Here is a 13290-nt window from a genome sequence, read left to right as displayed (position 1 = left end):
GACTTATTAGTCAACTCCCAACATCTATACTAGTCTGACAAGCCTAGTATAGATGTTGGGAGTTGACTAATAAGTCGTATTTTGTTATCTTTTTGAAATTCTTTTATACTTGGATGATGATTACTCTGTTGATATTTGAGGGTTATTTATGAAAACCCCGTTGATTTGTGTTGAACTGAATGAAAATGGCTCAAAGGGTTAGCTTGGGGTTACTCGTAGCCTCAAGCACCATGTGACGCTTCGGGACCCATTTTTCGGGGTGTTACAAACTTGGTATCAGAGCCTAAGGTTTTAAGGTGTCCTAGGGATTCTGACAAGCCACATTAAGTATTGTCTTGATCATCGGTGTGTAGCGCGCCACATCTATGAGCAAGAGGCTACAAGATATTTTAAGAAAAAGTGTGATTCTTTTTTTTAGAAGTCTATCGTGCTTAAAGTGTCCTGTTACTGTTGTTCATAGAGTCTTGTTGGTTGATCTGATTGAGTTAGACATGATAGATTTTGATGTGATTCTGGGTATGGACTGGTTGTATTCTTCTTATGCCTCTATTGATTGTCGGACCCGAGTGGTCAAGTTTCAGTTTTTGGGTGCATCCGTGTTTGAGTGGTTTGGGAATTCTGTGTCACCCAAGAGTCATTTTATCTCTTACCTCAAAGCTAGAAAGCTTATTTCCAAGGGGTGTATTTACCATTTGGTTAGATTCAAAGACACTAAGTCTGAGACTCCAACTCTCCATTTTGTTAACGTCGTTAATGAATTTTCTGATCTCTTTCCGTATAATCTTCCAGGGATACCTCTTGATAGAGAGATAGAGTTCGGGATTGATCTTCTTCCCGATGCTCAGTCCATTTCTATTCCTCCTTACCGTATGGCCCCTGCAGAACTTAAGGAGTTGAAAGAGCAACTCAAAGATCTACTAGATAAGGGTTTCATAAGGCCCAGTGTTTCTCCTTGGGCTGCTTCTATGTTGTTTGTGAGAAAGAAAGATGGTTCTTTGTGTATGTGTATTGATTACCGCCAACTGAATAAAGTCACCGTAAAAAATAAGTACCCCCTTTCGAGAATAGATGATTTGTTTGACCAATTGCAAAGTGCAAGTTATTTCTCAAAGATAGACCTTCGTTCTGGATATTATCAACTCAAAGTTAGGGAGTGTGACATCCCGAAAACCATTTTCTAAACTCGTTATGGCCATTTTGAGTTTCTTGTTATGTCTTTCGGGTTAACCAATGCCCCAGTATCTTTCATGGACCTCATGAATCGAGTGTTTAGATCATATCTGGATATGTTTATCATAGTGTTCATCAATGATATACTGGTGTACTCCCATAGTGAGGATAAACATTCTGATCATCTCTGAACTGTCTTGTAAACCCTTAGAGATCACAAGTTGTTTTTCAAGTTCAGTAAGTGTGAGTTTTGGCTAAGGTCAGTTGCTTTTCTGGGTTATACCATTTCTTTCGAGGGTATTAGAGTTGATCCCCAAAAGACCAAAGCTGTTAGAAATTGGCCTAGACCTATTTCTCCGACTGATATTTGAAGTTTCTTGGATTTAGCTGGCTATTACTGCCGTTCTGTTGAGGGTTTCTCCTCTATATATTCTCCTATGACTCGGTTGACCCAAAAGAAAGTAAAGTTCTTGTGGTCCGAATCTTGTGAGAAGAGTTTTCAGGAGTTGAAGACTCGACTCACTTCAGCCCCTATTTTGACTTTGCCTTATGGTGTTGATGGTTTTATGGTGTACTGTGTTGCTTCGAGAGTTGGGTTGGGTTGCGTATTGATACAGAAGGTAAGGTGATAGCTTATGCTTCTAGACATTTGAAACCCCATGAGAAAAATTACCCCACCCATGACCTTGAGTTGGCTGCCGTTGTGTTTGCTTTGAAAATCTGGAGACACTATTTGTATGGTGTCCATGTTGATGTTTTCACTGATCATAAGAGTCTATAGTATGTGTTTACCCAGAGAGAATTGAATCTTAGGCAGAGACGATGGTTAGAATTGTTAAAGGACTATGATATGAGTGTGTTGTACCATCCGGGCAAGGCCAATATTGTGGCGGATGCCCTAAGTAGAGTGTCCATGGGTAGTGTTTTGCATGTGGTAGAAGGTAAGAAAGAGTTGGATCGTGATGTACATCGTTTGGCTAGATTGGGGGTTAGGTTGTTTGACTCTACTGAAAGTAGTATAGGGGTTCAGAGTAGTTCCGAATCCTCCTTGGTTTCGGAAGTGAAGGAAAAGCAATACTTAGATGTTAGTTTGGTCAGACTGAAGGAGTCAGTCAAGGACCAAAAAGTAGAGGTTTTTTCCCAAGAGGGAGATGGTGTGTTGAGATTGCAGGGTAGATTATGTGTCCCGAATGTTGATGATCTGAGACAAAGGATTATGGCTGAAACACATGGGGCGCGATATTCTATTCATCCTGGTGCCACCAAGATGAACTTGAAGTTCAATTGATAATTCATGATTTGCAAAATGTTGCAAGTTCATTGCCAGACTGTACCTATGTTATAATTCTACTAATAAATGCTCCAATGAAAAGTCCTTAAAGGACAGAGCCTATGGCACGCCTGAAGCATGACAGACAAATCAGTTCCAAACATAAAACTCCTTGAATTAGGAGAGGGACAAATGATAAATATGGTCAATGATAATGAGGCAAGTGATTTAAGAAGCACTATGATGTAACTCTTCATAAAACCTTGACAAAGGTTCAAGTACCTGAAAATGATGGAAAAGAAGAGATCGATCTTGGTATGTTATGTTGTAATGGGATTGATATTAAATAAATGTTGACGGTATCTTTGGTATAATGTAGAGCTTATCATTTTAAATGGTATCGAGGATCTTGAATTTAAATCTATCAAATAATGTGGACAGATAAATTATGCAATTCAAGTTTATTATTTTGTCACTTGAAAAGTGATGTTTTCGAATTAGTCCATAGACTAAGGTATAATGCCAGTGGGATACAATTTGGTGATTGTGCAAAAAGCAAAATCATAAGATATAAATACAATTTGTGCCTTGAGGCATAAAGGTTATTCACAAAAGTCCTGGCATTATTATTTGGAGACGTGTTTTTCTATGGTGGATACAATAAGTTTTTTTTTAAATCTGGCAATGTATGAAAATCTTGAATGCGTATAACGAATGACTTTCATGTCAAGCTAGACGGCAAATGTTATAGGAGAATCCTTAAAGGAGTTAAAAGAGATTCGATCAATTGAATATCCCAATGGTTTCAAAATCACTTATCATAAAGAAAGATCAATTTCGATCTTATGAAATGGTTAGAAATATCATATATTAGTGCAATTATTGCACTTATGTGTCCTACTATTCTATACATGAGATAATAATTTTTATTAATGTCCAGAAAAGATGTAATTTCACTTTTATATGAATATGAGTGAAATCAAATATTATTGATATGAATTTAGTATTTCTAATAAATATTGTCAAAGGTTGGTTGGTTATACATGTGCAGAAAGAATATTTGATCTATCATGCAAATGAGTTTCCACAATAAATTGGTTGCTGGTACGAACAAGTTCAATATGCAAATGGCTTGCGACGATGAGGTCACATATACAGTGATTTTTAAGAATCTATTTGTCTGTGTTCATGGGCTTAACATATCCAAGAAACAAGAAAATAACACATCAGGACGATTTCAAGAATGCAACATCTTCATGAATGTGATTTGATCACAATGGCACAATCAATATCAACATTTAAAAGTAGACACATAAGATTGGAGGCGTCGCCTTTGAGAAGTGAAATAATGTTTGCATCAGGGGAGTAAAATACATGATGCACTCTTTTTTCCTTGGCCTAGGTTTTGTCCTAATGGGTTTTCCTAGCAAGGTTTTTAATGAGGAAGCAAACAAACGCGTATTATAAGATATGTGTACTCTTTTTCCTTCACTAGAAATTTTTTTTCCACAGGATTTTTTCCTAGTAAGATTTTAATGAGGCACATCATCTATGGACATCCAAGGGGGTGTTATAAAATTAATAAGTATGGATATCCACTACTCTAGAAATTACTCCCACTACTTATCTCCATTACTTTCCTCTATTATGAAGATAACCTCCACCATTGATGGTCATTATTTTTGTAACATTTCATATCCATAACCTCCTTCATTATGTTGATGGTTAATTGTCATGTTTATGACAACCTTTTACATTCCTCTATCTGACACTATAAATAGAGGCATAAGGATTCATATTGTAGACACTTGAAAAATTGAAATACTTGAAAGAATGAAGATCTCTTGTCTTGTCTCCTTATTTTCTTGTTTACTTCTTCTTCATGTTGCTATTGCTTAGATTAATTTTAACAAAAGTGTACTTTTTATTTGTGATGTAAAAATAAGATATTTTATACAACAATGATACATATTAGTATTTGATACATTAATGAAATAGTTTTTGTACAAATCTTATACAAATATATATTTTATATAATAATGATACAATTTATATTCATATCATATACAAAATACATATTCTATCGAATAATTATGAAGTTTGTATACACATTTTATACAACCTTTAGCTATACTAATTATATAGATACATACTCTATACAACAATTATACAGTTTCTATACAAATCTTATACATATACATATCATCTTATAATATATATTTTCTATACAATAATTGTAAAATTTTTATATACATCCTATACAACTTTTAGCTGCAATAATTAGTTCGATATATATTCTATACAATAATAATATAATTTCTATACACATCTTATAAATATACATATTTTATATAATAATTATACAATTCTTATATAGGGGTGTGCATCGGTCGGTTCGGTTCGGTTTTTTGTGTTATTGGTTTGGTTTATCGATTTTTGATTTTTAAATATGTAAAACCAATAACCAACCAATAAGATATTTTCTTATCGATTTCGGTTTATCGATTTTTGGTCCTTAACGGTTCGATTTTCGGTTTAACCAATAAGAAAATACTTATAAAATAGAAATAGTAACAACTAACTTTAAAAAATGAAATCGTAGTTACCGCCAAAATCCTACGCAATGCGTTTTAGTTTACAAGAATCTTCAAACTTGAACTGAATATTAGTTAGAAAAAAAATTAAATCATAATTGTTGGAAGCTATAAATGCTTCAAGCTTTTCAATACGATAATAGCCAAACTTTATTTTGTGTCTTTGTTGCCCTGAATAGGTTAATACTTTGTGAATCACTAAATTATAAATAAGTAGTGCATATAATATATATATATATGCATACACATATCTATCTATCTATCTATCTATCTATCTATCTATTTCTATATATATATATATATATATATATATATAACATAAATAGGGATAAAACAATTACTTAGTGTATCCTTATTGGGTTATCGGTTAAACCGAACCATTTACACAATAAAATTTTTTATAAAATCAATAAAAAGCCGTTAACCCAATAACCCAATAACATTTTTATCGGTTCGATTTATCGATCAGTTCGATTTTTACACACCCCTAATTCTATACAACGATTATGGAGTTTCTATACAATTGTATGAACTTATTTTTATTTTTTAAAAAATTATTTTTTATTTTTTAAAAAAGGAAAGCTAATTTTTAGCCCAAAAAAATTGGAGCCACAAAAAAAGGTGAATGAAGGCTTGAATGGCCCAAATTGTGAAATGGTCGGTAGCCCAAAATTTGACTGGCCAGTATGTGGAATTATGTAGGACGACTGGCCATGCAATATCCAATAACCCAAACACGGGCTATTAATTTTAAATAATGTCAACTCATGTCCATTTTTCTTTTCTAATGAAAAAATTACCTCATACCACAAACTTATTTAAACAACTTAAAATCCTCATCTTTTATATTAATTATTAAATCCTGATTTATGTTCTCTCTCTTTAAATTTTTAGATACTTCATTTTCACCCTAAAAAATCAAATATATTAATATCCCCTAAAAATTTAGCTGAAAATCTTAGCTCCATCAATTTAATAATATCTTTAAAAGGTATAATACACAATTCTCTCTCTATACTCTCCATCTTCTGCCATTACTGCCACTGTCGCCACCGCTGTCGCCGTTGCCATCACCACCACTTCTTTCTCCAGTCTCTCATTCCATCACTTTCGATCACGTTCCTCCTCCATTTCCATTTATACTCTTGTCAGCTTAGTATCAAATTAACTTATCCTGAGGGTGCGGAGAACTTGATGCAACAACTGCGGGACAATGTAGAGTTGATTCTTGGGGTTAAGGAGGTTGTTGAGTCTGCTTCAAAATCGCAATGATTTAAATACCTTTCTACTTTCCTCTTCAAGATTTTTTCGATCCAAGATTCAATGTTTTTTTACCCTAAATCATATATTTTCGCAGGTTTCATGAGGTATCCACCATTAATAGTAGGATGGTGAAAGACATGAAAATACATCATGGGGCCATCTAAAAGAGATAAAATGATGTATCTGGTGAAAAATATCTCAAAACTATGTATCATGATACTAAATTGATCTATTGATAGATAAGATTTCTATATTTGTATGTGTCTATTTTGTTAATTTATACTCTGATACATCAAATTTATGTATCGGATTGTATCAATATGTATCAATGAGGATGTATGGAAGGTGATGTTTCGCCGATTGGCTGGTTGGAGCGACGATGGTGGTGACATTTATGTTTTTTCCACAGAGAAGAGGATTTTAATTTTTGGATAAGGAATTCAACCAAAATAGTGGCCAACGATTGAGGGTCTAACGGGTTAGAGCTTACAACGATTTTTGGATGTTTTGGATCTGTTGTGGTTGCTCCGGCAACACAAGTTTGCTGGTGATATGACCACTTGTTGTTACTAGAAAAATCCTGATCTTTTTTTGAATTTCAAAATTTTCCATTAATTGAACATGTTTTCTTTTTTAACGTGCATTATTTTCGTATTTAGGCGCAATAACTGTTTTAATGGATATATTAGATCAAATGTATTTCTTGTTAGTAGATATATCAAAATAATAAAAATTTAAAATTTTATGAAATTATGTTAAATGTTAGGGTAGATATAATTAGGGATAAACATGTAGGAATTTTTGTAAGTTTTATTTTTCTAATATCACTTATTTTATGTCCAGACACATATTGAATATGTGATATATATCAAGCTATTTATCATATTCACTGTTGTTATAACTTATGAGAGCCCCCAACCCCCAAACCCCAAATAGGCAGATGCATACTAAAGGCTCATTTGGTCATATGAGGTAAAATCATAATTTAAAATAATTGTATAAAATTATTCGAAAAGAAGTTGAAGTTTTGTTTGAGCATGCAATTGGGCCTTATGTCTTATCACCTATACAAAAATCTCATAAGTTGTGAAAACTATTAAAATTGTGGCAATTCTTCATACAATCTTACCAAATAAGCAAAAGTTCATAATAATAGTATAACGCACTACCACGAAGTTATTTTTAAGAAAATATATACTACATATTGATCGAACTTAAGTTCGATAAAAAACTAAAATTGAACATGAGTTGTAGTGGTGGGGTTCCCCCAACATAGTACATACAATCTCCTAGATTGAACAACTTTTCTCGATCAGATGATCGATAAGACGAACCAACATTGTTACTTTGAACCATTTGTGTCAAAAACACTAATGGCCATGCAATATGTATTTGGTCAGAAATACTAAAGCATTGGTTTGAAGTAATATTTCCTCCGTTTCATTTTATGTGTCACATTTTAAATGAGCATAGAATTTTAAGAAATAATTAACTTTGAACTTAAGTGGACTAATAAGGCTAAAAGAGAAATTATGTCTTTAAATAGTTATTAAATAAAGAAAAACATTGTTACCTAAAAGAAAATGTGTCACGTAAAATTAGATGGAGTAATAAATTTGATTCGTTGAAGCTGGTGAGAGTAGTGGTGGGGTTTTTCTTTCCACAAAATATAAACGTGAGTTAACTTTAGTATATGAAAATTTTCAAATCATGATTTCAAATTTTCAAACCAAGATATAAAATTTCCCAAATCAAGCTTTTTGGACAATTTGAGATTTTATTTCGTGGTTTAAAATCATGATTCATGAGATGAAATCATATGTCCGGCTATTAAATATCCGACAGTCTTAACTTTTGAACTCAAAAAACAACACATTGGGCATCTTTTAGCTATATATTTCTAAAATCATACTGAATACATGATGGACAACAGGAGACTTTTTGTTGAGATAATAAAAAGTAAAAAGAGCAAAGCGTCCGTCATTAAAACAAGAAATATTGATCATTGCTGAACAACCAGTTAGCCTCTGCTTAACATGAAGCTGAATCTAAAACATGTTTGTTTTGAGGAACAAAATTAAACAAAACAAATGTTTCCTTTAAAGTAATACAACGTTGGAAGAGGGTCTTAGACATAGGATTGGTCCCATTCCAATGTTTCCACCAATATTCTTCAACACAGATTTCTCTAAGGGATGGAAAGGATGTCCATTTGTACTGGAAGCATACAAAGGCATCCTCTTCAGCTTGCAGCAGCCGAGGCAGGTCATCGATTCGAGGGAATCACAGATCAATTTTACCTCACATATTCTCGTCAATTCAAGCCGTCCGCCTAGGTAGAGCACTTTTAGCTCTGGAAGTTCACTACTTGTAGATGTAATTAGTCGTCTTGCCTACACTTCCCATACCATATATACCAATGCTTGAGACATCATCCTGTAACCATGTCCAAATTTTTTCTAAATTTTGTTTTGGTGCTTCCTCATGAACTTGCGGTGCCCGAAGTAGACACTCCTCACTCTCATACATATTATGTACAGGAATTCCAAAATGTTTACTTTGCTCAAGTTTTTCAACCATCCCATTCATCTTGTCCAAGCACCTCCATTTTTCTTCCCTCTTGTTGCTTCTTCCTTTAACACATGTCATACTTCTTCAACCTTTATAACTTCGTCAAACCAAGAATCAACTACCCTGTTCCTCTTCTTCTTCCCAGATCGCTTTCGATTCTCAACCTCTGTCTTCACATCGAGGGCTTTATCTGATAATTGCTTTACATTTCTTTCCAGAGTTTCCATATTCTCAATGAAATCACTAATACTTTTGAACTTCTTTAAGCCAAAATCAAGTACCTTCTCAAGTAAAGTGTCCACGATCTTATGAAAGGCACTGCAGAAAAAGAAACATAATAATATAGTTCAGTTGCAGTGGATAAAATGATAACAACATGTAATTTTCCAAATAAACAACTTTCTCCGTTCCAACTTATATGGAAGTCTCCTATTTTGAGGGAATCTCAAAAGGCTTCCTTTTTTTATTTGACATTTCAATTTCTTGGACATCCGATCAATGAACTTAACACCTAAAGAGATTCATTTTTTTTTTTAAAAAAAAACAAAACATCAAATGAATGGCATCAAGGAGCATCATATTTTGCGTGTGATTCAAATTCAAATCTTAACGTGATATTTCTCATTAAAATCAAATTTATAGTAAACTGCGAGGTACTTGAGGTGAATTAGTGGTTTCAATGCAGCTGACAAAAATCAAACCACTCTATGATAACTCAAATCCAAGACCTTAAGAAGTCTCAATTCACTAACCTGATGGAAGATATCACAATCCCAAGGTTCTCCCTAATTGGAAGGCAGTTGTATTTTGAAATATTTATCCATGAAACCAAGGCTGAATTGGTTTTCCTTCCATTTAGAAGGATGAAAGTAGCTATAATCCCCTTTCACTACCATCAGAAACTTTTCTTCTCTACTCCTCTCCAAGCAAAAGTGATGCACTACATCATGAACCAGAGAGTATTTTGTTTTTTCCTTTATATCTTCTCCTTGAAACCATTACCATGTTACTGCTAATGAGCTCCTTCAAGTATTCTTCAGCTGCCTTTTCCAAACTCCCAGATCCAATGTTCTGCACAAAACCTTCCCCATCCACAAAGTTGTCAGTTTAGACACCACAATTTTGTGGTCCTCCAGAAACATCCCCAATAAAGAAGGCAAGGTCTTAACAATCGAATAAGTTATCATAACTTAACTACATAGCCAAGTACTTGCAGGTTGTTCATATGCTTAAAGAAGATTTCGGGATCCTTCTCAAACTACAATCTTACCAAAAGAAGGTTGATAATGTGGGGCAATTGGGTGTCATGTCTTCAGGGATTCCCTTTATCTTGCTGTCGTAAAAAGAGACTTTATCCAAATCGAATGCCCAATCTTGTTCCTTGGGCTCTTGTGATCCTATTCCAGCCCTTACCATGTACCTTGGTTTATCATTTGTGATCCGCAATGCTATTTCTCTGAGTAAATCATGCATCTTTATTGCTTCATAACGCCCAAGAGTACATTCTGTGCCATCAATTGCATCACGTAAGCAGAGTTTCACTGTTTATTCAATATGGTATGGCCCTGGTTAAACTCTTCTTCCCGACTATTTTCTTCACCAGCCCCTCCATGAAAATCTACCAAATAGTTTCTTTCTATTAGTAGTATAGTCCTCAGGATACAAAGCACATCAGTACAAGAAGCACTCTTGCAAATCTTTAGCTTTTAACCGATCATAATTATAATGCAGTACCTTGAAGACATCATTTTCCATGCCATCGGGGAATTCTTTCAAAGCATTCTTTCAATCCCTTATATCAGTCACCCCTCTAATGCTTCCCGCCAAAGTGATGAGCCCAAATAGCAAGCCCTTGCACCTTCCTTCCATGGATTTAGAAATTGGCTCGATATCTGGACTAAGCAGAGTCTCGCATCCTAGACTCTTCCTGAACAACTCCCAAGCATCATGAGTCTTGAGTTTGTCCACTTCAAGTAGTTTCTAACAACCCATCTTTTCGTAAACTTCGTACGAGCGAAGAGTTAGAATTAGTCTACAGCCCTCCACATCAAGAGGGTCACCCAACTCCTCCAAACAAAGAGGATCCCAGACCTCATCCAAAATGATAAAAATGTTATTCCTCTTTTTGAATGCACGATTTAATATGGGTGCCCTTCTTTGTTTGTCTACCGCATCTGAAAGGTCCAGATTCACAATTTTGGGAAGATCATCTTGTAATATTTTAATGCTAAACCCTTGAGAAACTAACCCAAGAGAGTTAATAACGAATTTCATTAACAAGATGATTATGTATATGCTTTGCCAAAGTCGTCTTTCCTACACCTCCCATACCATATATATCGATGCTTGGGCACATCCAGTTTTTTTCTAAATTTTGTTTTGAGGTTTCCACATGAACATGCGCTGCCAAAAGTAGACACTCCTCGCTCTCATACAAATCATGTAAGAGCACTCCAAAATGTTTACTTTGCTCAAGAAGTTCTCCAACCATTCCACTCATTTTCTGCAAAGCAGCTGCACTTCTCTTCCCTATTGTTACTTATTCATTTAACACACGTAATACTTCTTCAACCTTCATAATTTTGTCAAACCAAGAATCAACTTCCTTTTTCCTATTCCTCCCAAATGGCTCTCGATTCTCAACCTCTGTCTTCACATCGAGCACTTTGTCTGATAATTACTTAACATTTCTTCCAGAGTTTCCATATTCTCATCAAAGTCCCTAATACTTTTGAACTTCTTTAAGCCAATATCAACTACCTTCTCAATAAAAGCATTCACGATCTAACGAAAAGCACTGCCAAAAAAAAAAAAAATATAAAAATGTAGTTCAGTTGTGCAGATAAAATTATAATCAACATGCAGTTTACTGAAAAAGTACTTTCTCCTATCCAAATTATATTATGAGGTATCTCAAAAGGCTTTTTTCTTTTTCGTTCTAGTATAACATTTCAATTTCTTGGACATCTGATCAATGAGCATAATCATCTCAAAAAGAATCATTTTTTTTAAAACAAATGGCATCAACGAGCGTATTTAGCGTGTCATTCAAATACAAATCTTAATGTGATATTTTCTCAATAAAAAAACTATCAAATTCAACACTTTAAACATCATGTCTAGTGAAAACCTTCATATAATATATAACAAAGAAAGTAATATCTCACTAGCTAGCAAACAATTTCATGTTAAAGTTTGACAAATCATACCAGATAGCAAAACCGGGAACGAAGTACAGTGCAGTATAGACCAAATAGCTCTTTGTTACGAAAAGATCAGATAAATATTGTTTAACAAAACTCGATTCTTATTATGGAAGTTCATAAAGCAGAATTCTTTTATGGAAGTAGCATCTCTTTGTTTACAAACAAAAAAGAGCTATACATTCTAGAAACGAAGAGTATTTTGCAACTTTTTGACCCTGTTTAGCAGTATTAAGAAGCCATTTTTTTCACAATTTTCTCTACCCAAAATAGAAAGTTAATGCAACTTTTTTCGTTACCATTAGCCTATACATAACTCACTAGTCCGACTAATTCATACTGTACAGCAGGACCATACAAGGCCAGGCGCTTCTTTACTCCTAGGACTCGAACTCGAGACCCTTGATTAACCACGGAGGGATCCCATCCCACAACACCCCTTGGTGCTGAGGCAAAGCTAAATATTTGAGTTTATGGGTTCTAATTTCTACAAAATGGGTCTTGGACAAATACTGAGTCTGAATCAAAAGCTACCGGATCCATAAGAGCCTCGACCGTAGAGTTAACAGTTAACACAATTAATTTACGGTGAACTCAAGAAAACAACAATAAATCCAGTGTAATCCCATTTGTGGGGTCTGAGGAGCCAGAAGAGTGGATCTAGGAGGGAGCAAGGGTCTCGGTAAAAAATTGCACCGTATATATAGGGTACTTTTTATTTTGAGAATATATAGGTTATGAATCCGTGAACATAAGACTAGAGGTTCGGTTCAGTGATTTAGAGATCTTAAAATTCACTTAACAATTCCAAGTTCAAATATCAAAGACCATATTTTTATTTTTCAAAATTTTAAGTAAAAATTTTACATCTGTCCCGGAAATTAACAGGAAAAATGAACTAATAAGTAAATAATAGTAAGTTAATTTTCATCTTCAGCTGCTCGACAATCAGATCTGACTTCAAATACAATAAAATTGAAGAATGAAATAATCAGTTTTTACCTTTATTATTGAAGTTGAAGCAGAAGACAACAAATGAAAAGCAGGAGAGAAGCAGTGCACTTGACTATTGATTGGTTTTGGTCAATGTCTTTATTTAGATCTGGGTGTATTTATTTTTACCAAATGCATGACCGTGTCACGAGCCAAAAACTATAAACATCTTTTAACCTCAATATTCAATATTGATGGGATACAATTATAAATATACATTGATTTA

At 34.1% G+C, this 13290-nt stretch overlaps 1 long non-coding RNA gene across 1 annotated transcript; it reads right to left on the bottom strand.

Moving 5' to 3' along the window:
- Positions 1-8280: 8280 nt before the first annotated feature.
- Positions 8281-13187, bottom strand: LOC107868163. The gene is made up of 3 exons (XR_001673679.2): positions 13074-13187; positions 9621-11665; positions 8281-9186 (listed from the first exon to the last, which is right to left on the bottom strand). It is a non-coding gene; the product is annotated as an uncharacterized LOC107868163 (long non-coding RNA).
- Between the last annotated feature and the right edge of the window lie 103 nt (positions 13188-13290).

The sequence above is a fragment of the Capsicum annuum genome, chromosome 4 (assembly GCF_002878395.1).
Source record: "Capsicum annuum cultivar UCD-10X-F1 chromosome 4, UCD10Xv1.1, whole genome shotgun sequence".
Classification (NCBI taxonomy): domain Eukaryota; kingdom Viridiplantae; phylum Streptophyta; class Magnoliopsida; order Solanales; family Solanaceae; genus Capsicum; species Capsicum annuum.
Note: the sequence above shows the minus strand (reverse complement) of the source record. Positions and strands in the feature narration are given on the sequence as shown.